This window comes from Diceros bicornis, chromosome 9, assembly GCF_020826845.1.
Source record: "Diceros bicornis minor isolate mBicDic1 chromosome 9, mDicBic1.mat.cur, whole genome shotgun sequence".
NCBI lineage: Eukaryota > Metazoa > Chordata > Mammalia > Perissodactyla > Rhinocerotidae > Diceros > Diceros bicornis.
The window spans coordinates 14,270,942-14,298,481 of NC_080748.1; the positions used below are offsets into that span (position 1 = coordinate 14,270,942).

The window sequence follows — 27,540 nt, forward strand, 5'->3', positions numbered from 1 at the left end:
ATTGACCTATCATTATCATTTAATCATATCCCTTTAATATAGAGATGCTTTCTGGAAACACAGGCTGCCAGAGGATAATCCCTGTGAAGAAGCAATCTTGACAGTCACTTGTTCTTGTCATATCTCCTGAAGTTGTGACATATCTCCGTGTTTTTTGTTTTTTTGTGAGGAAGATTAGCCCTGAGCTAACGTCCATGCCAATCCTCCTCTTTTTGCTGAGGAAGACTGGCCCTGGGCTAACATCTGTGCCCATCTTCCTCCACTTTATGTGGGAGGCTGCCACAGCATGGCCTGACAAGTGGTGCGCCGGTGCGCGCCCGGGATCCGAACCCGGGCCACCAGCAGTGGGGTGCGCACACTTAACCGCTACGCCATGGGGCCAGCCCCTCTCCGTTTGTTTTATTCTTCCAGTGCAATGATGAGGCTTATGATGCTATTCATAATGTCTTAGGTCTTGCACCACTCCCTACATGGCAGCTGATTTTCACCCTGTGCTTCTTTGACCTTTTCTTGGGAGGGCCACTAGCCACCAAGCCTGCACTTCAGCATCACTCTCTACCTCTTCCATGATGCTTTGCAGCACCTGAGTCACTGTCCCCTGTGCACCCTTTTTATTTGTGAGTCAATATTGAACCCCAAGAATATATGATGAGAGAGAGACCATACAATGTTGAACTTCATTCTGATTGAGCAAAGCACCCTATGAGAAGTTGGTCCATTGGCTGAGAGCTTATGATAGTACTTTATTTACTGTATCCATTCTATATAAGAAAACATTTTTTTGTAGGTCACAAAGCTTGAATATTGGTAATTTCATATGCTTCACACTTACAATTTTACTCTTCCTCACTATTTTGGATTTATATAGTGTCTAAATATTTTTAGTAAAAATATTTCTGATAGTATTATAACAAGTCAGTGCCATACAGGGCAGTGCTAAGGAGCACATGTATATTATTTTTTAATTATATTTTTATTGAAGTACAATTGACATGCAATATCATATTAATTTCAGGTGTACATCACAGTGGTTCAATACTTATATACATTACGAAATGATTATCATGATAAGTCTAGTTACCATCTGTCACCTACAAAGTTATTACAGTATTATTGACTATATTCTCTATGCTGTACATTACATCCCCATGACCTATTTATTTTATAACTAGAAGTTTGTGTCTTTTAATCCTCTTTACTTATTTTGCCTGCCCCCCAACCATCCTTCCCTCTGGCAACTACCAGTTTGTTTTCTGTATCTATGAATCTGTTTCTGTTTTGTGTTGTTTGTTTGTTTTGTTTTTTAGATTCTACATATAAGTGAAGTCATACAGTAATTGTCTTTCTCTGTCTGACTTATTTCACTTAGCATAATACCCTCTAGGGCCATCCATGTTGTCACCAATGGCACAATTTCATTCTTTTTTATGGCTGAATAATGTTCCATTGTGTGTGTGTATATATATATATACACACCACATCTTCTTTATCCATTCTTCTATTGATGGACACTTAGGTTGCTTCTATATCCTGGATTATTATAAGACTTTAGTTATAGCAAAAGAGAATCCAAAGGCAACCCAGATGAGTCTCGGCCTTAACAGGGCACTTTTCTGGTGTTGGTCTCTTGGAGGTGGTGGAGTGCGCTAAGCGTGGCTGCTTGGGGAGCTCTCTCATTGTTGACATCACAGATGTGGTAGGCCTTGTAGCATAGGCCTCCCGTGCAGAGAGCTGCCCCTGAGCCATTTGTTTGCTCCATCTGATCCATACATTACCCCGGGGGTGGATGAGATTTAGGTGTCATATTATCAGCTCTTCTCTGCCAGTGAACTATTTTCACTGCCTTGGGGATTTTCAGTAGAGATGGCACCAAAGGCTATGTGGCAAACTGCTAGGTATACACCTGCATGGGCTTTTGGAAGGTAGAAAAATACTGAATATTATTTACTAAAAATTAAAAAAAATCCTATCTTATACTTCACATAATCTACAGAAACTAGCCAAGTGCCATGTCCATAATAGATCCTCAATAAAAATATAAGGTGCAGTGTGTGGTATAGTAAGCTAAAGTTCTTGACTTTTTAGCTGGATTAACTGGGTTTGAATTTGAGTTCTGTCATTGAATAGTTGTATAACATTGGGCAAATTAACCTTTCTGTGACTCAGTTTTCTCTTCTGCAAAATGGGGATGAAAACAATCCCCTATCCTAAACGGTTGTGGTGGGATAGCATCTGTCAATTACAATGCCTGATATATAAAAAGCATGGTATGTGTTGACTATTATTATTATTGTTAAATGAATGACTTTTAGTATTTGGGAGAAGTTTTAGAGTTCAACTCATTTACAAAGCAGAAATGAAATCCCCAAAACCAACAATCCACAAAATGCCCAAACTCCAAAAGCTACACAATTTTTTCTTTTATTGGAGGAGTCTGGTATGGTTACTGTGTGCAACTATGTAGATCATAGGCCAGTTTAAATCTCTTGGTCTCATGAGTACTTTTGTTGTAGTTGTTTCTGCTCTATCTCATTCCTGCCTCCTGGTATTTGATATGTCTTTGCCAAATGCCTGACATGGCTGGTGCAATCCTTTCCCTCCCTAATTACTGATGGCCATGGTATTGATAACGATCATTAAGATCAGTCAATAAGATAACCTGTCTGGCACATCCAGGTCCACCTCCTGAGCCTGAAATGCATCTATGCATTTTGTCCACAATGAGTTAAAAATGAATATATTTTGCTCTTATATTGCTACATTGCACTTTAGAATTCAACAGTATATAATCACAGGAAAGTGTTGTTCCAAACCACGCCTTCTTTGAATGCCATACCTCACAAGACTTCAGAGGAACCCTAAGCTTCTTTATCAGTTATTTTCAAAAGATTTCTTGGAGGAAGCTTGGCATCTCAACACTGTATGATTTTTCTTGCTGCTCTGAAAACTGCATTCAGATTCACCCCAAAGCTACAGAACTTGCATCAAAGAATTCAGCTTTAAAGCAGAGAAATGGCCTTTTCAATAAAAGCAATAAAAATAACTTAAATTTCTAGGGTGCCTTTCTTCTGAAAAACTCATAAAGCCTTTACATGATTTGGTGAAGGGATTTTTTTCCAGAAAGATTTCTTTTCATGGGTGGCATTTGATTGATAAAGTTTCTCAAAGTTTCTGTATTTCTGAATATCTTTCTCATCTTTTGTTGTTGTGTTTTCAGATTCAACACAATTCAATTTAACTTATTATGGACACTTACTCCTTTTTTAAAAAAAGTCAGCATGAGAGATGAGTCACTTTTCTTAGTTCTCTTACCATTCAGTTTCTCTGGATGGAATTTTGTTCCCAAATCTTTTCTTCTTGTTCACTTGCTTGTTCACTTGCTCCTCACTTCATCCTTATATTTCATTTGGGATGTTCCCAGCTGGGCTGATGAGCTGACGCAGTGCTGATGCTCCACAGCCCTGGGCCTCAATTAGCAGCCTTACTTTTTAGTTATAGTGCCATATTCCATTCCCTAGTGTTCAGACCTTTGGTCTTGGCTCTCCCAGGAAGTTCAATTGCTTGTTTCCTCTCATGATGTGATGGTTAATCCTATTATCTGTACTCCTGTGCCTCTGCCTGCCCTGCATATATATTTGTTCATGATGTTATGGAATTGACTTATATTCCTATACCCTTGAGTTCTCAACTTCTTAATGTTTTTCAATATTTCTTTAATTTCATCCACATTATCCAAAACTTCCAACTCTGCTTTAATTGCATACTATAAAAACAAGTATTTCTATTTTTCAGAATCTTTATTTTTTCCTATTTTAAGAGCAATACATGTGCATTGTAAATAAAAGTTAAACATTCCATATGTAATTCCATCTCAAGGAGATTAGCAATGTCCTTTTTTACCCCAGTTTTCTTTTTGACTTTATAAAAAAATCAAAATTGGGATCATACCTAATTGGAATGAAGTTTAAGAAAAATCAGAACCAAAAGAACCAGTGCACTGGGCATGATGCATCAAGTATTTTTAGATTTTGTATTGATTTAAAAAATTTTATATAATTTTGTGAACATTTTCCCAGGTCTTATTACTTTTTTCTTTAATAATCTCCAAACACTGCATGTGTTTATTGTTTGAAAGCACCTGAGGGTTTAGATACTCTTAAGTGCTTATCAAACTTTAGCTATTAAATGATGGGTTGTGTCACCTAGGATTTCAAAGGAAGGAAAATCATAACAGACCATGGTCTCTGGAGAGTAAGGGACCATCATAAATGTAGCCAACTTTGGGATATATGTATCAGTCAGGGTTCTCCACAATAGAACCAAGAGGATATATATGTATTTGTATTTTATATATATAAGGAGATTTATTTTAAGAAATTGGCTCATATAATTGTAGGGGCTGGCAAGTTTTAAATTTATAGGGCAGGCCAGCAGGCTGGAAACTCAGGCAAAGTTTGTGTGTTACAGTCTTGAGAAGAGGAAAATGGAGTTCTGTGCCCAGGTAAGTCACTCCGAAATCTCTTAAATAATTGTTTTCATGTATAGTCTGCAACCAGGCAATTCAATACCAAAGGCTCAGAAGATGCTGTCTTGACCAACAGTAAAGAGTTGAAGAACAGTCCAGAAACCAAAGACACACTCAAGATCAAGTGTTCCTTCCTAGTTCTATTACTGAATCTGTGTCAATTTAAATAACTTCAATTTCTTAATGATTCTCATTTTCAAAGGACAAAACTCTACAGTAAAATCAATCAACATTAATCATTATCAAACTTTTAAGGGATGGGTTAATTCTCATGCTGTTAAAACTCTTCAACAACATGTAAAGAGAAAAATCTTCCCAATTTATTTTACAGACCTACAGCTGTAGTTTTAGTCTTCAAGAAGCCTATGGACATGTCAGTATCTTCACTGCTATCAGAGTTTGGAGCAAATCAGGCACTCTGTAAATACTTATTGCTTTGAATAATGTATCACCGAACGAAAACTTCAGAATAATCTATCTTATGAAATGCATGAAAAAACTCCTGTATAAACATTAGCAAGTTGAGTCTAGGGCTTACCTGCTCCGAGAAAGCAGAATTGGTACCATCCAGGGATGAGATTTGTCCAGGCAGATCAGAAAAAATGGAAGACGGACAAGAGAGTTTAGGTTTTGGGCAAGAGTGGGATGGAGACACTACACCATGAAATTTAAATTGCAGAGGGTGGGAAGTGAAAAGAAGTGGGGCTGGTGGATGGGGACAAGACAAAGCATCTCTGAGCCAGAGAGCCTTACTGGGTACCAAGCTATGGGCTGAGTATTGTGTATATCATATCTCATTTAACAAGGGAATGGGAAAGTGAGCAGCTTCCTGGGACAGTAGGAGAACTGGTGCCTTCAAGAGAGAGCTAGTGATGGTTAAGGTGGGGACAGGGGGAGGAGGTTCAAAGAGAGGTCTGAAGACAAAGAGAGTTCGTAGATAATGGAGAGAACAAGAGGGTAGAGTGTAGAGGTTTGGGAGGGAGGGGGCTGAGTGGGAGAGGTACAAAGCATTACAAGGATGACAATAGTGGAGAGGATGGATAACTAGAGGGACAACGTATCATGTATCCCATGCAGGGATGGAGGGAAAACAGACTTGTGGCGGGGGGGATTTGATCATTGCCGGAGCTGATGGATTCTAATGTGGAGGAAAACAGAAGACAGTGAAAGATCAAAGGTTAAATTGTTGACCTAGATAGGATGTCTAGAGTAGGGAGTGGAAAGAGGGCAGAAGGCAGAGCGGGGGCTGCTTAGAGAGTCTCTTAGCCTGGGTCTCTTTTAGGTGTGGTCAGAGGCCAAGGGGAGAAGAAGGGCTGGAGCCTGCAAATGACACTCACGCCATTAGGAGAGCTGGCTTTTTTCTGCTTCTCCAGAGAGTTGGCATCACTGAATACATATATATTTATTTTCAGTCTCTCATGAGGATAAGGCTTCTAGAAGTTCTTGAGTTATTTTGTCCTTTTACGTTATCAACAAATATGTATTGAGTCCCTACTGTGAGCTATGTTAGGGAACACTGGGAAACAAAGATGTAGAGAACAGGGCCCGTGCTTTAAGAAACTTATGGTCTAGTTGAGAAGAAAGGTCATGACAAGTCAATAATATGAGAAGGTAATGATAAGACACAGCAAAGTTGTAATGAAGTACATGACATTTGGGAAATAAACAGTATGGATAAATAAGGATCTGAATTCAGAGAAGAGAGGTAAACCTAAGTGGTGTGGGAAGATTTTAGAGGGGATGAGGAACAGCTTGCATGGAGGTGGAATGGCATTTGGACAAGTCAGGAGGAAGGTACACTCCAGGCACAGAGCAAGACATCGGCAAAGTCACAGAGCAGGCAGCAAAAAGCTCATGTTGGAGTGGTTGTGGAAAGGGACTAGGAAGGCAGCAAGGCCTGAGTAGGAGGGCCTTGAATGCCAGGATAAAGAGCCAAAGAGGCAGGATGTGTCCTGTGGGCAGTGAGAAGCCATGATAGTGGGAGTCTTCACTCTCTGTAAATTGATTTCTCCTTAGAGAATGGTTCTTTAAAACAATTTCTTGTGATTAGCTCCAGGATGCTCACAAACATCCAATAAATAAGAGTCTTTGATTCAAGACCAGACCCTAGGCTTTTCAAGGCCAGAGTTTGGTAGTTCCTGGCAACTGCTGTCTTTGTAGGTTGGGATGCAAGGACAAAAAAAGTGTAGCCAAAGGAATGCCTAACTTGGCTGTGTTTGTTTTAGTATGTTAACTGAGTGGTTTTGGAATAGACTTAACAGGACAAAATGCGGTGTGCAAAGCCTGGAGTGTAGGGACCCATGAGAAGAAACTGAACAGGGCACATGCTGACAGCTGAATGGTTTAAACAAATGCAGGTGGCTTGGACATGTTTCACAGGTCTGGTCTTTACGAGTTCTTGTGGCTTGAGGACAGGCAGGCCTAGCATGTCTGGCTTCAGGCTCATCATGAGACCATACAAATACGTTAACCCAACCTGGGAGTGACTAAATCCTTCCTTCTCATGCCTCCAGTTTGCATTTATGGATACATGGCCATACAGATAAGGAATTGTTATGTGCATATGTGTGTGTTAAAACACATTACTTGACAATGGCTAATGCTTGAACTTATGTTGGACTGCACAAATAAAGGCAAATCGCTTGAGGAGCGAAGGAATGTTTGGTGAAAGTAAAATGAAATGCCCGTTTAAGGTGTGGACGGTTTAATTTGTAAGGTTAATTATAGGAAAAAGAATGTACGTGGACACTCATGCATGCTTCTTAAATTTCCTGAAGTCTTTATGTTGTCACCATATTTCTATATCCATATTTTGGTCATGAACTTCTTAGTATTGTGATTTCTAAAGAATGGTGCAAATTACACATCCAGAGCAAAAGTCTTAGAATCCCGCCCCACTTCTACACACTGTCACAATGTTTAGAATCTCTCTTTGTTCTTCTATTACTTTTAGCACCAAAGTCAATATATCTTTTAATTAATTCTGAAATGTTTGACTGATAATCAGATCAGTCAATTGTATGGGAAGAAAAATATATGTATGCAAAATGAAGGACAATAATTCATAGAGATGGAAAAGGAGGGAAAATACACTGATCAAAGTTGCTTACTTATAAAGTCTTTTCTCCACCTACAGATGACGTAGAAGTACATCTCAGTTCTGTGCCCTTCCAAAAGATTCTGAATTTTAAATCAATGGATACTTTTTGAAAATTATTTCAGCTTTAATCAATAAGGTTTCCTGGCTATTTCGAACAGCTTCACAATACATTCTATGGAAATGGACACAGATAGAAGGGCCGTGTCTCTTCAGCGTTCTCATCTTTGCCCTGGGAATGCTGGATGATCACCAACCTGGAGAAAGCCATCTGTAATTGTCTCACTGATGTATCTTCAGTCCCTGTAGGAGAGACATCCAAAGAAGTAGCAAATTCTCATCTCGCCCAAAGTCTTGTCACTTGACTAGGGCCAGGGAATTAACAGCAAACCACCAATGAATGAATCCGTCACTGGGTGCCACATCTCAGATCTCTCCTGAGCTATTTCTCAAAAGTTTGTGAATTGAGGTTCAGATTTCTATCAGCATGTTAGGTTTTAACCATAAAATGCATCTATCATGCACTTAATGGAGTACCAGGCTGGGCCTTGGAGTTGTTCCTGAGCTCTGTTTCCAGCCACACAGTAGCAGTGATCCCTGCTGTATGGAAAACCACAGTGCGCAGACCTCACTATCTGAGACAGGCAGCACTGTGGTGATGGAAACGGGCATAACCAATTCTTAATAATCACAGCTTAACACAAAGAATGAGCAAAATGTCTGATAGGGGTGGAGGATGGGCAGTCTGGAGGCTTTGGGGAGAGTGGGAGGTGAGCTCTGAGAGACAGCTGGGGATGATATATTTAGTTATTAAAGGTGAAATTACTACCTCTCTTCTAGGAAGTGAGTCAAGGTTTGGAAGAAAAGGTGGCAGTTTTATGACGTGTTGGAGCAGAGGGAAAGAGCTTAATGGACTGTGGTGGGGGACATTAAGAGTTGTTCCAAGCAAACGTTAATGAAGCAAATCTCACAGGACCCAGGTGCTCCATCCAGCACAAGTTTGCCCAGTGGAAATGTTACGGTTTAAACATTGCTCAATACTTGATGTGTCAGAACACATTGTACCCTTCGTTTGAGAAGGCTAGTTTCATTTGTCCCCTTTCTGAATCTCAGGAAGCCATGGGCTGACTGCCCCGTCCACCCTTTCCAGAATCCCATTTCTCCATTCTTCAGCCATGCTGGGCCATTCCACAAATCCAGACAGACTTTCAGTGCTTTCTCTGTACATGTTCTTGAGGGTGTTGATTCTTCTCTTGGAACACCCTTCTTTTTGATCATTTTTAATGCTTATTAAATGCCAACTCCTTTACAAAGATTCCCCAGATCCTTCTAATTTGATTGTAAACTCTTCCTCCTCTGGACACCTATAGCATTTTCTACTTATGATGAAATTCAACCTGTTTCATCATACATTAAGGTTATCTTGCCCTAATCTGTTCCCATTTCCAATAGATTATTAAACTTTATGAATATATGCATTTTTATTTTAATGTTCTTTGGATCCTTGCCTGTAACTAGCACAACTCTTGCACATAGAATGTGCATAATAAACACTTGGTGAATGAAATTGAATCAATATTTGTAGAATAACATTGAATCAATGCAGTGAAAATGGATCCCTTTCTGTGGGAACCGTTTTACTGAAAAGTGGGACTGGGGTTCCACACAGCATAGGATTCTGGGGTCTGGATTAGAAGTGGGGGTGGGGTGGATTTGGTGCTGCGGTTGTAGAATATGGTGCTAAGGGCATTCACGAGACAGTATCTCAGGGTAAAGCCAGAGTTTAGAATAAAACAGTTCAAAAGAAGTATCAGCTGAAGAGGCAGCAAACAACAGTTCAGCAAGACAGAATAAGCTGGTTGGGCAGAAGAATGGCTAGGAGGTATGGTTGAAGACTCTTCCTACAGTTACTGGAGTAAAAATATTGGAACTTGGTTGAAGAAACGTTAAGTTGAGTAAGCTCTTTACGACACTTTCCTCCTCCTCACTTTTCCTCCAGTACGATTTCAAACCAGTGTTTGCCATTGTCTTAGTTCAGATATCATCAATGTAGCTCGGTAGATGTTCTTACCAGCTAGTCTGTGGTGGGTCATCTTAACGACCTAGTTAGAATCAGTTTTTCTTAACTTTTCCTTTTTTCTCTTTTCTTTTTTTTTCGTTAGGAAGATCAGCCCTGAGCTAACATCCGTGCCAATCCTCCTCTTTTTGCTGAGGAAAACTGGCCCTGAGCTAACATCCGTGCCGATCTTTCTCCACTTTATGTGGGGTGCCACCACAGCATGGCCTGACAAGTGGTGCATCAGTGCATGTCCGGGATCTGAACCCGTGCTGCCAGCAGTGGAGTGTGTGCACTTAACCGCTTTGCCATGGGGCCGGCCCTTAACTTTTCCTTTTTAATAGTAAGCCTTCAAAGTGTTCTTCCAATATCTTGTTATCTTCAACTTGCTAAGACCCTGTAAACAGGGTGAGGTGAGTGGCTTTCTCTAACCCTGGTCAAGTTGAATGAGCCGGACACACCATAGGTGACTCTTTCTGTCAGTGACAGGCGGCCTGAACTTACCCAGCTCCCTGGAATCTGACGGTCAGGTTGTATCTCTTTTGACTTCGAGTTTTTTGTGGGTTCTGGGTCTAGTAATTATGGTGAAAAGAGTTCTGAAAGTAAACACCTAGTCTAAGTCCCATTTTTTTCACTGAAAAACTTTGTGGTTTAAGGTTAGTCTCTCGGAGTTTCAGATATGTTGCTTTTAAAATGGGATAATAATGCCAAGGAGCCCTATTTGTAAAATCTTGAAGGTAGTGAACTTGATACAATAGGTTCTTTTCTTTACTTAGTTAATTAATAATTCTTGAGCACTTGTTTGCGAGGGGCCCAGGACCAACAAAACAGGGCCGTTCCCTCTAAGCGTCTACACTCTGGCTTTGGGCTGCTTAACCCGTCAGACCAATTTGTCTTGAGGGATCAGTTCTTTCCACCGTTCTAGCAATTCTCTGCAATCTAGAAAAATATGGATAGTGAAATCATTTGGCCTCTGTCTCATTTTATAAGTGCTTCAGTAAAGCAAAGATGATAAAAAGCACTACTTGATGAGGCTGTGCCAAGGATGAAATGAAATGTGATTTAGAAAGGTCTTGTGAACTGTGAAGGGCTGTGGAAATGTACATGGTCATTATTACCACTTATTCTGAAGACCTAGGAGTACCTCTTCCATTCCTGGTCTGAATAAGACCTAGAGAGGAGATGGGCAGGATGGAGTTCCTCATTGCGCTGGTGACTTTTCAGCCACGTCTGCCCTCTAGTGGCCGTGATCCGCAGCGCTTTATGGAAGGGCTGCCCAGAGAACCATGGAGAAGGCTGGTCTGGGTGGACAAAGAAGTGTTCAGCAGGAAAGTCAGCCTCGTCCTCAGCCTTCTCCTCTGTAAGAGACATTGCCCACATCCGTTTTACTTGTCGTCAGTACCTGATATAGTGGAAGGCACAATGCTTTGGGGGTGAATAGGCCTGCCGCTGTCATTTACCACCGACCTGAGCCAATTGACCAAATCTCTCTTAGCCTCAGTCCTCACATGTGCGTAATGGGAAGAATAATATCTAATTTGAGAGTTGTTGTGAATGTGAACTAATTGTGAATGAACTAATTTATGTAAAATAGTCTGCACAGCATCTGGCACATTTTTAGCACTTTAGAAAGGCTTTTATTGCCTTCAAACTTTATTCATATTTCTGGGTTCATATTGGCAGGTTATTTGGGGCTGGGAAGGTATGTTTAATCCTTCTTCAAATCATCTTAGATGCTTCCCCAAAAAGCAAATGTTCCCTCTCTAATCCTTTCAAAGGGAGAACAGTTGTCCTGGAATTGTAAGTTCTACAATTACAGGGTTAGATAAATCTGCTCCTCTAACCCTGTTCTCATTTTCCTTTGCAGATTTGTGGGTCTACTGGCTGCTTTACCTGGGGACTGCCTTCTGCCAAGCAGGGCTTTTGAATGGAACAGCTTATGTGCATCTGAGGTAAAGGATTGTCTTGTTACCTAGGTATTTGCTCAGAACGGGCAGGTCTTCTTCAAGGTTACCCATTCTCTCCACTTTCCCTCTGTTTCACCCTGCGCATCCCAAACCAAAGGACTGTGTGACAAATCATGTCACCCTCTCTGTGCTTTGCTGGGAAGAAGTCCGTTGGAGGAAGGACACATAATTTGTTATTCCCATGGTGGATTTTTTAGTGCTATCAGAATCCTTTAGGCATTTGAAGGGATGGGTCCTTAAATCTCACAGAGGTAACATTGACTTCCGGCAAGCTACTCAGCCTCCCAGACGTGTGCTGTAGTCTGCTGGTGCTGGTTCACAAGAGCCAATTGTGCCTCTCATCTCCATTTCCCATTTGAGTGGAGATCTGATGGAGGCAAAGGAGTGAGCTATTCAGCTATCTAGGAGAAAACTATTCCAGGAAGAAGGAACAAACAAGTGTCTGGTATGTTTGAGAAACATTAAGGAGGCTGGTATGACTGGAGAAGAGTGAGCAAAGAGAGGATCTGAGGTCTGAGAGGTAATCAGGCCTTGAAAGGTCACTGGCTTTTCTCTGAGTGAGATGGAAAGCAGGGTTTGAGTGGAAGAGTGATCTAACATGTTTAACATGGTCATCAGGTTTCTGTGTTAGGACAAGGCTGTAGGAAGGCAGGCATAGAAGCAGGGAGAATAGTTAGTTGCAATTGTCCAATTAAGAGATGGCCATGGCATGGACAGGTTTGGTAGTGGTGAAGGAGATGAGATCCTGGATATATTGTGACAACAAAGCATAAAGATGTTCCTATCCATTGGTTGTGGGGTGTGAGAGAAAGGGGAGTCAAAGATGAGTCCAAGTGTTTTGGCCTCAGCAACTAGAAGGATCAAGTTGCCATTACTAAGATAAGACCATGGGAAGAGCTGGTTTTGGAGGGATAGTCAGGAGTTGGATTTTGAACACGTTAAGTTTGGCACGCCTAGTAGACATCCAAGAGGACATGTCAGTTTGCTATTTGGTTACATGACCTGGAGATTAGGAAAAAAGTTCAGGCTTGAGATAAAAATATAAAAGTCTTCAGCATACAGATGATATTTTAAAGCTGAGACAGATGAGATCACTGAGGAGATGAGTATGGATAGAGAAGAGGTCCAAGTACTAAGCTCTGAGGCACTCCCATGTTTAGAGGCTGTGGAGGTGAGGAAGAATCATCCAAAGAGATTACAGAGGGATAAGTGGTAAGGTAGAAGTCAAACCAAGAGCCAAGGGAAGAAAGTATTAGAAGAATAGGGAGTGATCAACTGTTTCAAATGTTATTGATAGGTCAATTAAGACGAGGACGTAGAATTGACTATTTAGTTTGGCAACATGGAGGTCATTATTGACCTTGACAAAACAATTTTGATAGAGTGCTCTATATCCAGATTATAAAATCAATGTTGTAGCTTTATTTGTTTACATTTCTTTCTATACCATTGATATGGTAGGTATACCACTCTCTCTCAAAGACAGAGAGAATATGCTGTCTCGCTCATTTCTGTGTCCTGACATACAGTAGGTGTTCAATGAATGTTTGTGGAATGAATGTGTAAATACACAAAAAAGAATAATTTAGGTATTGGCTTAGGATGCCCATTGTAAGGCTGCCATCACCCCAGAACTATTGGACCAAAAAGTGATCCCTCACCAGACAAGACTGTACTTGAATTACCCAGGGATAGAGATGATGATTTATCCTATTCTTAATGGCACTATCATTCCATAAGTCTCATTTTTGCATATCATTGTCATCATCATCCAATAACCACATCCTGTCAATTCTTCCCTCATAGTTCATCTTAGAGCGATTATTCTACTCTTGCCAGCTTCTCATATATTCCATTATTACAAACTCCCTAATACCAGCTTCATATTGCTACAATATTAATTGTCTTCATACTAGACTTTCAAGGACCTTTGGTGGCTTCTGTCTGCTATATATTATACTTATTATCCTTTTTTGGCTGTGAAGGATGCCTATAATTTAATCATTCAACTGGAGATATTTATTGAGTGGAGTTGTATGTCAGATAGATATTACTCTTTGGAGATACAATGATGAGCAAGGTAGACATGCTCACTGCCCTCAGGGAGCTTGCAGTCTGATGGGGTTATTAAACAAGCACTTACAATGAAGAGTGATAAATGCCATGAGAAGGAAAGTGCAAAGTCTTCTCCATCCATATCTTCCAGAGTTCTGTCCTAGGTCTTCCTTTCCACACTTTATATGTGCTCCTGGGTGATCTCATTCACTCTGTTGGATTCAATTAGTGACTCCCAAATAGACACCTCCAGCTCAAATTTTTCTAAACATAGCCAACCGATATCTATCAGATCTCTCCTCTTGAGAGTCTCACAACCACTTCCAAACTCAATATTTTGAAAATAGAACCAGTCATTGCCCCCCTGCAACACACGCATACCCACAGCTTAGTTCTTTCCCTGTGTTCTGAGCCACCACCATCTGCAGGACCACTGAGTCAACTGCCCACCTAGACACCAGAGCCTTGGCTTCATGGTCTACCTCACCCCACTTTAGCAACCTGTCACTAGTCCTATTCATTCTTTCTCCTCAATATCTCTTAAATCCCGTCAGCTGTCTCCAGTCCTACTGAAATGACCATTAAATAACAACTGTCAACTTTTATTGGACTTTTATTATGTACCAGGCTCTGTACTAAGTGCTTTAAAGGTATCTCTTTATTTATCTTCAGAACAATACTACTGGGTAAGCTCCAGCGAGCTCTACTGTTACTTTCATTTTTACAGATAAGGAAAATGAGGTATAAAGAGGTTAAGCACTTTGCAGAGGTCAAATAGATCATAGGTGGAGGAGCCTTGTAGTAAGAACCAATAAGGGTCATTAACCACCAAAGCCTCACTTTCGGCAGCTATATCATCTCTTCTCTGGATTTCATCAACAGCCTCTGACCGTGTCCTTTTCCAAGCTTCACACCAGAGTGAAATGATATTTCTACTCAAAGTTCTTTAGTTGCTCCCTGTTCCCCTTAGGATACATTCCAAAGTCCATAACACAGTTTTTGAGATTGTTCTCCGTGATCTGACCTCTGATTACTTTTTGGAGTATTCTCATGCCCTCTCTTTCCCACCACACAGCCCTAAAGCACTTTCTTCAGTTCCAAAAACATGTGCCCTTTACCTCTGGGTCTCCTCACATTTCCTCTGTTTGGGAAATCCTCCTCTCTCTCTGACTGATCTGCCTACTTCACTTATCCCACCTTTTTTCCCCAGAAATATATCTTATCAGTTACATTTCAGTTCAGATAGTTCTTCTTCTAGGAAGGCTCCCTGATTCCTCAAGTCTGGGTGAGATGGTGTGGTAACAGGAAAATGGCCCCACAAACATGTCCATGTCTTACTGCCGAAACCTGTGACTGTTACCTTACGTAGCAAAAGGGACTTTGCAGCAGTTAAGAATAATGAGGCGGGGAGATGATATTATCCAGATGGTCCTGATTTAATCACAAGGGGCCTTGTAAGAAGGTATCTGGAGGGTCAGAATCAGAGAAGGAGATGTGACGACGGAAGCGGAGGTTGGAGTGATGAAGCTATGAGCCAGGGAACACAGGGAGCCCCTAGAAGCTGGAAAAGGCAAGAAAGCAGATTCTTCCTTAGAGCCTCCGAAGGGACACAGCTCTGTGGAGACCATGACTTAGCCCTGTAAGACCCATTTTGGATTTCCAAACTCCAGAACTGTAATATAATAAATTTATGTCGTTTTAAACCACTAAATCTTTGGTAATGTGTTGCAACAGCCATAGGAAGCTAATACAGATGGCTTTCCATGTGCTTCCATATCTTCCTTTCCTTTCTGTCTTAACACTCCTCAGATTCTGTTTTAATAGCATGATTGCTTGTTTATCTTCCCAGTAGCCCATGAGATCTGTAAGAGAATATAGTGAATCAATCTTGTTCAACTTATATCCTCCAGGACCAACATGGATCTTGGGATTGTAGCTGGTGCTAAAGTAATATTTGTTGGAGAATGCTTTGTCAAATGTATAGACATGCTGTAATTTATTTTCTGTGTTCCTCAGAAAAGGAATTGTGATGAGAGGGTAAGTGTAGTGCTTCTTTGTAGGCATGTCTCAACCTTACACATGTATGGAAGGAGCTACAGTTACTGATTTTTCTCCGTGGGACCATTCTTAGTTTGGGCTAGGTTTGCTTAACTTTGCACACTTGGAAATTCACTTTTTCATAAAGTACTTTCTTATCTTTGTACTCCTGTAGGCACAAGACCCCTTTTTATGAAAATCTTAAGATAAAGACCCTTCTCACCTACCAGCCTCTCCTCTCAGAACCCTCAGGTTAGTGATCTCTGACTACCTATGGCTGGCAGGTGGTTAAGAGTCATTTTGGAGAGCTCTTAAATCGAGACCTGGTCTTGGCCAGGACCTGCAGTATCAGGTTCTTGAGGAGAGGGCTCTGGTTCTCCAGGTGGTTCTGATGCAGATTCAGGTTGGAAATTGCTGAGACTAAACCCTGCAGCAAGATGTGGTGCAGCTGTCACTTTCACCACTAGATGTCAGGCTTTTACTCTTCACTTGATGGTTACAGCACAGAAAACTTGTTAGCCCTCCCCCTTCACCCTCCCCCAACCTCAAGAGAAATTCAGTATGTTTTGGGCCAAGCGCCACGATAAGTATTTTCATATGCGTTATCCCACTGAGCTTCACAACTACACTGTAAGTTGGGCATTATCCCCAATTTACAGATGAAAAAACTGAGGTCCAGTAGGATAACGCAGTAACTGGTTGAATTGGGAAAAGTCTGAAGGCCACATCCTTTCCATTTCACCATGCTGCCCGAACCTGGTTGGTTTAGACAATTAACTGTCTTGCATGTAGGAAGAGTTCAGTAAATATTTGTTTAATGCATTAACTTAACAAACAAAAAAACAAAAAACTTAAGCCTAAGAGCAGATCCAGATGAAATTTCTAGGTTCTTTTCAAAGCAATTTCATTACAATAATTTACTTTTATTTCTGCTTTCATAAATAAGGAGAAATTTAAAATAATTAAATGTGGTGCTTTTTAAATTTCCTGGATTGTCTTTGGAGATGAATAGGCAAAAGTCTAATGTTGGACATGCCAAAAAGATAATCACATTCAGCGTAACCAATATGGCCACCTACACAGTGTGGTATTGTGAGGCTAGAAAGAATGAGGCCCATCAAGAACTATGGCTCTAAAATTGTGTCCCTCAGAAACTTCCATTCCTGGGAGGCACGTCAGGGGCCTCCTCGGTGCGTGGTATGTGTCTCTCATGAGTGTGGAGAGAGTATGCGGGGTGTGCATGTGTGAGAGGAGGGGAGCCAGGGAAAGATCAAAGGGAGAGGACATTTAGGCCTTCTAACCCCCTTTCAATGATAACAGCCAAATTTTATTGACTTGATGTGTTATTACTTCACATAAGATTCAGTTTTTAAAAATGACTTCCACCACCACTGAAAAGTAGAAACAGTTGACCTACGGTTATCCTGCCGACTGATAAGCAGTTTTAATTTTGTGCAGAATTTTCATCTGCTTTAGCAACATGTTAAATGAAGTACTTTGCATTTATTCTTAAGATTTTTCAGTTAAGGAAAAAACGTTTAAGTTTCTCAAGAAAAAAAGAAAATACAGCACCAAAACAATTACTTTAAAAATTTAAAAAGAAGAAAGGTCCAGATAGAAGTATTCTCTTACCTATTCTGTTTTTCCTCTTTCTGTTAAAAGCCAATAGAATGTATTAACACAAATGATGGGACTGAAAATGAGAACCTCCTGCTTTTTAGCAACTCTGCCCTGAATCAGGGACGCGATTATGTGACAGAGGACACATGGGGGTCTGTGAAATGCTCTGTACTGAGGGGAGGGGCGTGGCGGGCTTGTATGCTTGTTGTTGAGTATTTCCTGAATCTCCCTCCCTCTACTCTGACCAGATTTTGAAGACTGTTAGGAAGGAGATGTCATATAGACTGGGATCAGCACTTTAAGCTTGTGTGATTAATACCATATTTCCCTTTCTGAGCTGCTTTACGATCAAAAAGGGAAAAAAAAAAAAAGGTTAAAAAACAACCAATGTCAAATATAACATAAGATTGGAAACACAGCAATGGTTGGAACAAATAGGAACCACATTTCCATCATCAGGGTCCAATAACCAAAGGAAACCACCTTTCTCCTCTTGAGGACCTGTGTTTCTCTTTGGAGTTTTAGGAAGGCCAAGGGGAACATTCAGACCGTGTGGCCTCAGGCGAGGCTCTGACTAGATCCCGCCAAGTCTCTGAGAGCCCGTCTGCCACTTCTCTCCCCTTGAACCACACCCCATCTTGTTCCTTCACAGGGCGCCATGACTTTTAGGGGCAGAAGGTGATGGCAGCATTTCCTGGAGATTTTGCAAAGACAACAAACCTCCCCTGGTAAGTTTGCAGGGACCTTCTCGGCTCTTAGGGCAAAAGGGGCAGAACCCAGGCTCTTATGTTTTAAGGAACAGAGGCCATTTACAACACTGGTTTACAAAACTGGATAGTTCTGTTTAGAATAGTCATTCTTATTTTCCAGCTTTGTTATGTTCTCTGGTGTTTATATATTTCAAGTGTACATACTTGCTTATTCTTGCATAGTTGACTATTCCTTAAACAAGTTTTTCATTCCTTCTGATGGGAATGAAGACCTAGTTTCTGAGCTGTAGCTTCACAGAGAAAAGGCAGCTGACATGTAATATTAAATGGTCTCACGGGCCTTTCCTGACTGTCCCTTTGATACCCAACGAAGTCATTCTTTGTCTTTTACAACATATTATTATTATTATTATTTTTATTTTTCTGTGAGGAAGACTGGCCCTGAGCTAACAACTGTTGCCAATCCTCCTCTTTTTGTTTGAGGAAGATTGTCGCTGGGCTAACATCTGTGCCCATCTTCCTCTACTTTATATGTGAGACGCCACGGCAGCATGGCTTGAGTGGTGCGTAGGTGTGCACCCGGGAACTGGGCCTGTGTACTCCAGGCCGCCAAAGCGGAGCACGTGAGCTCAACCACTACACCACTGGGCCAGCCCCTATTATTTTTTTATTTGTAGCACTTAACTCTTGAGGCAATGAGATATTCTTGTTTTCACTCTCTCCCAATTAATTGGAATGTACTTTCCATGAAGGCAGGAAACTAAAAGAGTGCCCAGGACATAATAGGTGCTCAATAAATATTTATTGAAACTATTTTTCAACATTTTGAAAGAGGAAGGGGCTTATTCAGACAGTGAGGAGCTTGGAGTGGGGTGGCAGGCAGGTCAGAGGTAGGCAGGGTCTCATCTAGGATACAGGAGTCCCAACACCACGGCTTTAACATCTGAATGCTCCAGGAGCATTTGATAACTGGGTCACCTGTTCCTCCACTTCCCATCTAGCACCGAATCCAAGAAAATGAGTTGGTAGATTAATCAGCACCCTTCTTTCTCAGACATTGAAGCTGTTCAGAGTAACTGAAAACATTCAGTTTGTTACAGTTGTGGATGCAGAAGCTTAGATTAATGAAAACTGCTATTGGATTTTTACTTCAGACTCTAATTGTTAAATCTGGCTTTTTTCTTCCTCCCCTTCCTTTTTATAAGGCTTTAGGAAAAGAAAATAAAATTTTAAGTACATTTAGGTAGGACGAAGAGGAGAGGCAAAGATTTAGTCTTTTGAAAGTGAAGTGGAGTTTTTGAGTGTTAACAAAACGGATGATAGATTTCCAGTTTGAAAGCACCAGTGCAAGGACAATTAAGCAAATAAAAGTCTCACTTTTTGAACTCAGAAAGTGATAGTTCATTGACTTAATAGATTTTCAACTCAACCAAATTGCCTTTTAAAAAACAACTGGTGCTGTCTTTCTCGTGACAAGTGGTTTTTTTCACCTCGGTTTTTTCATGGGCCCCAAAGTTTCTTTACATTTAGGCAGGCTTTTGTATGTGGATTTTGGTGTGAATGCAGATTGTTTTTAAATTTCTATCCATGTCCAAACTGCCATTCAGCATTTCTTTCATAAGCATGCTTTAAGCTAGACCACTGATTTTTGTTTGTAATATTTCATTAAGCTAAAGAAACTTCACTGACTCTTCAAGACTTGCCTTGTAATAGTGGGAATACTGAAGGTCGCCAAGTCACCAAAGGGCAAAGGGTGCAGAATGTGCTAGAAACAACTCTTACTGGTTACAATGTTGGCTGCAGCTGGCCCTGACTGGCATTACTTGTAAATTGCAAGGAGGTTGCTACCTGAGTACGTGTGTTTCTGTTGTGAGGTATGAGGTTGTTCTGTGCAAACTTCAGAAGTTCCCTTGTACCAAAGTTTTACACGATTGTGCTGGCACCTTCCCAGGAATGTTGAATTCTCACCAGGAGGTGGCGAGCTCCCAGTGACCACCAGGGAACACAGAAGGACACCTGGGAAAGTTGAGGCAGGACCCTTGAGATCTGGTTGACCAGGTAGATGTGCTGGTGTCATGGCTCATGGGACAGAAAAAGAAGAGCGTGTGCCCATCTATACATCACATTGTTTTGAACTGGAAGAAAACTCTATGGTAGACATCTTGTATGCACTATCTGAAAAAGAAATCCCACAGTATTTTGTTTACATGTTGACAACACTGTTGGAAATGTTCATAATCATAGCCACAGGGAGACTGAAGATGATGTTTAAATTCTGTCCCTTGCCAGTCTGAAGGTTCAGGAAAGAAAAAAAATTAGTTCTGAATGCATGTATTTCTGCTTTCCATAGTTCATATCTGGATGTTAACCATTTTGTGGTTAAGCAAACCATATCTGATTCTCATTAATGCTTTATGCTTATTTTGGGAGCTTTCCCCTTGAGGAATTAGAATTGTTATATTTGAAATATTCATGCAACCCTCATAATATTCCAGAATATGGACAAGCAGTATCTGTTCAGCTTCCCTCCCACCACCCACTTCACTCCCCTCTTCCAAAACAAGCAGAAGTAGCTTTCAATGCACGTTACCATCAATAAGAAAAGGAAGTATGTGGGGGGATTTTATGCAGTGAGACAAGCACTGGACGGGAGCTGGGAGAGAGGATATGACATCTTATTGCCCCAGCCAACAGTGTAATGTGGAAAAAGTTAGTTAACGTCTCAGGGTCATGATTTCCTCAACTGTAAAATAAGAAGAGTAGGCCAGATGGTTCGTATGGTCTCTTCCAGTTCAGATTCTAGGGTGAGGGTTCAGAAGGCCCAGAGAGCTGCAGTGAGAGTGTAGCACAGCACGGTAGCACAAAAGCTATGTTTGTGCATCAAAAGAAACACACGTGGTGTAAGGATAGCAGGTGAAGAGGTGAAGGACGATAAGCGATTTTTAAAAAGGCGACAATATTTACCTATAGCCCAAATCAGTATTTTATTTAAAGTATTCCACCATCCAGAGTGCTTAGAATATGAGAATTTCTGGATGGCCAAGTTTACTCAGATACCTTTAAACTTTTTAAATTTTATAATTCATTTTTAACGGGAAACTGTCTACAATGTACATTTCCATGTTTTATGAGACAGAGTAGACTAAACGGAATATGCAATTTTAATATAACTAATCCTTGGGAATATGAGTATCAGTCATTACTCAATTTGTGTTCAGTTTGTTCCCTGTGCTCATTTTGTAGCTGCAGACTCGGATTAGACGTAGGTTGTAGTAGATTGTGGGCTGAAGGAGTGTAGACACAATTGTGGTCCTGAAATGTGAGGGATTTTTTTTGTGGTTATTATTGCTTTAGAAAGTTCCTGGTATCAATTTGCATCATACTCATTTGTCCCTTTTTCATAAAGGTGGCCCAAGGCTGCGACAACTAAATGAATTCCTGAGGAGTTAAGCATAGGTCCCTGTCAGAGCATTAATGGTCTAATTAAGGCAACATTTCTAATTATTGCTACTAGGCCCTTTAACTTGTAAGCACTGTTCAATACACTGGCACATCCTGGCCCACAGGCTGCTTGTCAGCAGGGCCCACCCCTTCTCTCTCAATGTCACTCGTAGCGCCTCTTTATAGTCACTTCTGCCAGGGCTTTTTGCTCTGGGGTACAAAACTGCACTAATATAACAGCCAGTCAGGGTCATCTTTTCCTTCTGGCCAGCAAATCAACCGATTGTACTGTGTTTGTATAATCTTCAGATATTTGACTCAAAAATTTGGTTTATTGACAGCTGGGTGTTCAAGAGCTGGTGCCTTTTTGCTGAAGAGAAAATTAACATGATTAATAAAATATATCAATATATCAGCCATTACTACATTTACCCAAATATACTGAATTTGTTGGCTATGGCACATATGCCCAACCGCCTCCGAATATACAAGTTTTCCCTACATCCAATGAGCTCCTGTTCCAATTGTCCGGCCAGGCCCCTAAGGTTCAAGGGTGATGGACGACAGGACAACAGTGGGATGATTGCTCCTCATGGTGGAACCTGGCATCCAGAGGAGGTGGTTGTTTGTTAAATAAAAACCAACAAGCCTGAAGCCACACAACTGACAAAAAGTAGATTTAGGGTTATTTCACTAACATTTTAGATATATATTTGCCTCAAAATAAGCTATGACTTAAAACCAGTAGAATCATTATAATAACAAGTTCAAGGTATTATCTATCAGAATTCGTTGGTTTCCCTTGTTTCCTGTTGTTTACTCACAGTGAGGGTAATATTTGGTTTTGTTGCATGCATAAGCATAATATTGGAATTCTTTCAAATATATTATGTAGTTTAAATCCATCAGTTATTATTAGTTTTTGTTTATGTGCCCTATGGCTCTATATCTATGAATTAATTTCAAATTTATTGTATCATGCCATTTGCTTTTTTCAATTTTGACTAACATATTTACTTTGTCCAGAGTGCTATAAAAAAATCCATTTCATGTTATGACTGACTTTGCAGGTACCAGCATTCCTTGAAAAGCGAAATTGTTATTTGCATTTATAGAATCACATAAAAGGTGTAGGATTTTATTCATCGGTAAATTTGTTGCATTTTATATTTATTGATGTCAATATACTTATTTTTACCCATACAATTTTATACCTTTTGTATAGGATTGTTGGAATATTGCTGCATCTACAGATTATGATTTTTTGTGTTGGTTCTAATAAATGGTATATAATATTTTTATGAATAAAATAGTATTTCTCCTGCAAAACCACCGTAAAATCACTTTCAATACTTAAGCATGATAAAAAACACTCAATTTTCCCCAAAAGTTCCTCATAAAATCTAGAGGTATCTGGTAGTTAGGCATGTCTTGCGAGTGTCTATTCGGTTTGTATAGAGAGGAACGCTTCTACCTTGATTTTCATTTGTTGAACATTTAGTTAGTATCTTCTGGGTGATCATCTGTGAGAGACACCTCCGCTTCAAAAGCAGGATAGTCCAGATCTGCTTCTGGAACATCTTAAGAACTGACACTTGTAATACACGTTGGGGGGGGTCTTCCAAGCCCACACGGGGCCACTCTTCATATTTTATCATCAGGGCTTCCATCATTGTTTTCTCTTTTTTGTGTGTGAGGAAGATTGGCCCTGAGCTAACATCTGCCAATCCTCCTCTTTTTGGTGAGGAAGACTGGCCCTGGGCTAACATCTGTGCCCATCTTCCTCCACTTTATATGGGACGCCGCCACAGCATGGCTTGCCAAGCGGTGCATCGGTGCGTGCCCAGGATCCCAACCGGCGAACCCTGGGCCGCCGCAGCAAGGCGCGTGCACTTAACCGCTTGCGCCACCAGGCCGGCCCCCATCATTGTTTTCTCTTAACCAGTTATCTCACTACAGGACTGATACTGCTGCAACTTTAACATTTTAAGTAAATGTGTGTGTGTGAAATATTATCCAACAAAGTGGAAGAGGATCATTTATCCAGGAAATTTTTGTCATTGTGTGATTGGAATTCTTAAGTAGCTGCCATGTGTGATGATGACTTTCATTTAGTGATTTTTAAAAAAAAATTCCCAGTTTAAATTCACTTTCATTTAGCACATTTTTGTGTTTCTTTAAAACCATTTTTACTTCTGATTCAAATTCAGGCACACTCAGAGGGGAAAAACAGTGGTTTGTTTTTATTATGTTAGTATAACATAGTGCAGAAACGTCTTATTTATTTATAACTTGAAATTTATACCACTGTCTAATTCCAAAAGAGATTTGAGGTGGTACATGGAGATGTTGACTTTGCTCTTATCTGGGCGCCTTAAAATGTAATTTATGCTCGTTGTTTTGTCCCATATATTTGCCACTTCTTGGCATTTGGTGATTAATGTCTGTAAGCGGAACAAAACTTACGCTGAAGGTATAAAACATCCTGTCATCTGTGAGGTTTTGGCAAGCACTGAGAAAACTGCGAGTGGAAATAATTTGAAATTGTGCGTTAGGCACAAAAGAGCTGAATGGCTATTTTAATTTTAAAGAGGGACTCAGACTGAAAGATAAAATCACTTTTTAAAAGGCATTTCCACTAGAAAAACATTAATGCCTCCCCCTTGCACTCTCTGCATATGTAACATTCAACCATTGGCATCCCTTTGAGAAAAGGAAATGCAACAAACGCTAAGAAGGCCAGGCTGTGATGTCGCATCATTCCTTGTGGACTTTAGGAACCAGGCGACACCTTCACATATTTGCGTTTGCATGATGTCATATCTAAAAACTCTTGAGAAAAATAAGTCAAACGAGTTTGACATTGTGTAAACAATGCAACTTTTGTATTAATCTCTCTTTCCAACTTGGCATTTCATATTACACATAGGGAAGTAAAATCAGGAAGAAGAGGAGGAGGAGGAGGACGAAGAAGGAGGACGATGAGGCTGGAAGGAAGGGCTGCAGCAGACAACTGTGTCTCGTTAGGTGAGTGGCTGAGCACACATTCATTGGGTTGACAGATGGCTCAGGGCTGTTTTCCAACAGTGTGGACTGGACGTTTGGGCACAGTAATCTCCTTTGGCAAAGTGAAGAAGCAATTGCAGCTGTCCTCCTGACCCCTCCAATTCCCTTTCTGTGCACCGTCCCTCATAGCTTTGTGCTTTCCTCTTTCCCCCAGGTAGTCTTCCAGGAGCACAGCCCACCTCTCATGGAGCCAGGGGAAGAGTCAGAGACACAAAAGAGAACCAAGGACCAAAGGTGGTGGACTCTGTGGGCCTGGCCCTCAGCTCCCTTATTTGCAGCATCGGGAGGTGTGCATATCAAGGGCTTCCAAACCAGAATGACTTGTGTTTATTAAAAAGTCGCTTTCTTGGGCTCCACCATAGACCATGTAAATCATAATGTCTGTGGGTAGGACCCAGGAATCTGGATTTTTAATAATCCCTCAAGATGATTCAGATGGATCATAAACCTGATACCAGTTGGGCTCTCATCTAGATTATCTCTTACTTACATTTAGCACTAACATTCTATGGTTCTAAGGCCACTTGAGTTTGTCTTTCTTACTCCCCCTGCAGAGAAGCTGGGTCACAGATGTCCAGCAAGAACGTTCTGAGAGCCCCATCCTCATCAGCTCTACAATCTGCGGATCTCTCCCTCGGCACATCATGTCTTGGCAGGCAGAGAGTGCAGGTGCGGGTGGCTCATGGATCAATCTGTGGAGCTGGAAGCAGAGCTGGTCCCAAGGCAGCATAGCGACTGCTCCCAGCTCATGGTCACCAGGTGGCATCAAAAGACACTTAGGAGAGGCAAATACGGCAACACACTGCTAGACCAGCACACACATTCCACTGCAAGGAGATCGATACTAGACAGAGGCAATGAAATGGAGAATCAGGTCAGGCTGGAGGGAGAACATTCTGGATAACATCAGGATTGTCAGGAAGCTGGGGAAGGAACATGCAGGGCCAGACTATGCCAAGAGTCCAAAAGGGTCAGAGACAGAGTCAGCCTATTCCCAAGGCAGAGCAGATACTCTCATAATGACCTGTGTAGCTGGACTTCTGGGCTGTTCTGGGGGTTGCAGGAATAGTCTGCCACCCTGAGAAATTCTATTGACGTAAATTCTTGGAAATGTAGCCAGCTCTGTGAGAGGAGCCAGATTCTTCTTTGAGAATCCTTTTTTTCCATGGCTCACTAAGTAAAATATAACTTATATTCTCTGGGACTCAGTTTTCTCATCTGTAAGATATGGGTGTTGAACTAGATAATCCCTACAGTATCTTCAGGCTCTGTTTCTACGGAAACAAAACAAAATAAATAACAGAGACAGGAAAGAACGAAAAGAAATTGCTATTCAAGATAGTTATGAGAGGAGGTAGAACTTCCCAGAGAGGTAAAAGTTGCTAGAGGGCAGAAGGAAAGCTTGGCTGAAGGAAATGAGTGCAGCAGACCAGATGTGGGCAGGGATGGGAGAGATGCCTCCAGAGACCAGCGTGCACACTTTGGATCTGGTATTGCAGGGGAGCCAGCACGACGTGGGTGCTCAGCTTAAGACTGTCTAAGGCCAAGGTCTAAGCAAAACTACTCAATGCAAGCACCGCTAAGAGTATCCTCCACATAAAAGGACTCAAACTCCTCAATCTACTTGCAAGATGCCGTTGTTGTTTATGTAGCTCTGTGTGAAAGATGCCCGTGCATTAAAGTCTCCAGGGGATATTCACTTTGCTCAAATCTTCAATAATAGTGAGCATCAATCTTTCAAGTGGCAAGTATACTGTCTATAGTATTTTTTAAAGTCTGAATAAATTGAAAGAAGATTCAACATACATGTTCTATTCTGCAGCCTCAAGTCCCACAGTGCCCCTCAGCTTCCCAGCATGCTTCTAGTGTCCGGGCAGAGAGCTCCTTTCAGTGGGAGCCATTGTCACTGGCATGCACATCACCCTCAGCTACAAAGCCCTTCCAGTCAGGAGGATGGTGGTTTCTCTAGCAGGGGCTGAAGCTCTAGACTGTAGTACTTGATGAGGTGCCCTTTTTGCTGCATCTTATCCCCCATGTACCTAGAGACGCAACCAGGAATGGGGCTCCTCACAGTCACATATACAGCCTTTCTTTTGGAGCTTACTTTTGCCCTGGACTGCGCAAAGTCCATCAGCACTATTTATCTCTTCTGACAAGGTAACCAGTACCTCTTCTAATTGCCAAACTCTCTCCTCTGCAACTCCTGGAAAAGAGATAGATGTTCCTTCCCTGAGGGATTTGTCCCTTTCCGTCTTGGGGTTGAAGGGACTTTCAGGTTGGGCCACTCACGCTACGGACTCCTTTAGAGCGCAGGAGTTTGGTCGTTGAATGGAGCCCCCATCCCAGACGCTTTGTCCCTGTCTCTGTCACCGAAATGAGCTTGAGGAGAGTGGAAGGGGCAAGTCACTTCTTCTCATTGCTTTAGAATCCTTATTCTAGCAAACTGCGGCTACATACCCTTTTACAGTGACTGGATATCCTTAATGTATAGAAACAAGAAATATTGACTCTTAGAAAGCTTTCTTCAGAAATGGCTGCAAAAGTAAGATTGAAAGAGCTTAAGTAGACTCAAAGCAACATCTCTCACAGATGTTAGATGGCTTTGGGAAGAAAAGGGCAAGACCAAGTAGATATTTTCTTTCTGATGTGAACTGAAAAGCAGACTTTTTCCTCTCTACCTATTGCCCAAATAACTCATCTTTCTTCAACTCTGTCCTGTCTGGAATTTATCCTATTTAATTTTTATTTTGATATTCCATTTTTCATTGCCAAGTTTACACTTGGTTCTTTTTCATTGCTACTTGTACCTATTTCATTTCTCCTTGTTTTTATTTTATGGAGTCTTTTTCTTGTTAAAAGAAGTTATGCCTCATTTATCTTTTTGAACACATTTAGCGCACTTATTTAAAGGTTTTGCCAAAAATATTCTAGAAAATTGAGCTTATATAACATTCTATCAAAAATGT

General features: G+C 41.0%; 1 long non-coding RNA gene across 1 annotated transcript in view; it reads left to right on the top strand.

Annotated features, from left to right (window-relative positions):
• Positions 1–27,540, top strand: part of LOC131409928 (uncharacterized) — a 43,630-nt gene that overhangs the window by 4,128 nt on the left and 11,962 nt on the right. Inside the window, exons 2-6 of the long non-coding RNA XR_009221081.1 lie at positions 11,546–11,630; positions 15,913–15,989; positions 18,010–18,085; positions 24,438–24,535; positions 25,129–25,243. This is a non-coding gene — a long non-coding RNA (uncharacterized LOC131409928). The remainder of the gene's footprint in view (positions 1–11,545; positions 11,631–15,912; positions 15,990–18,009; positions 18,086–24,437; positions 24,536–25,128; positions 25,244–27,540) is intronic.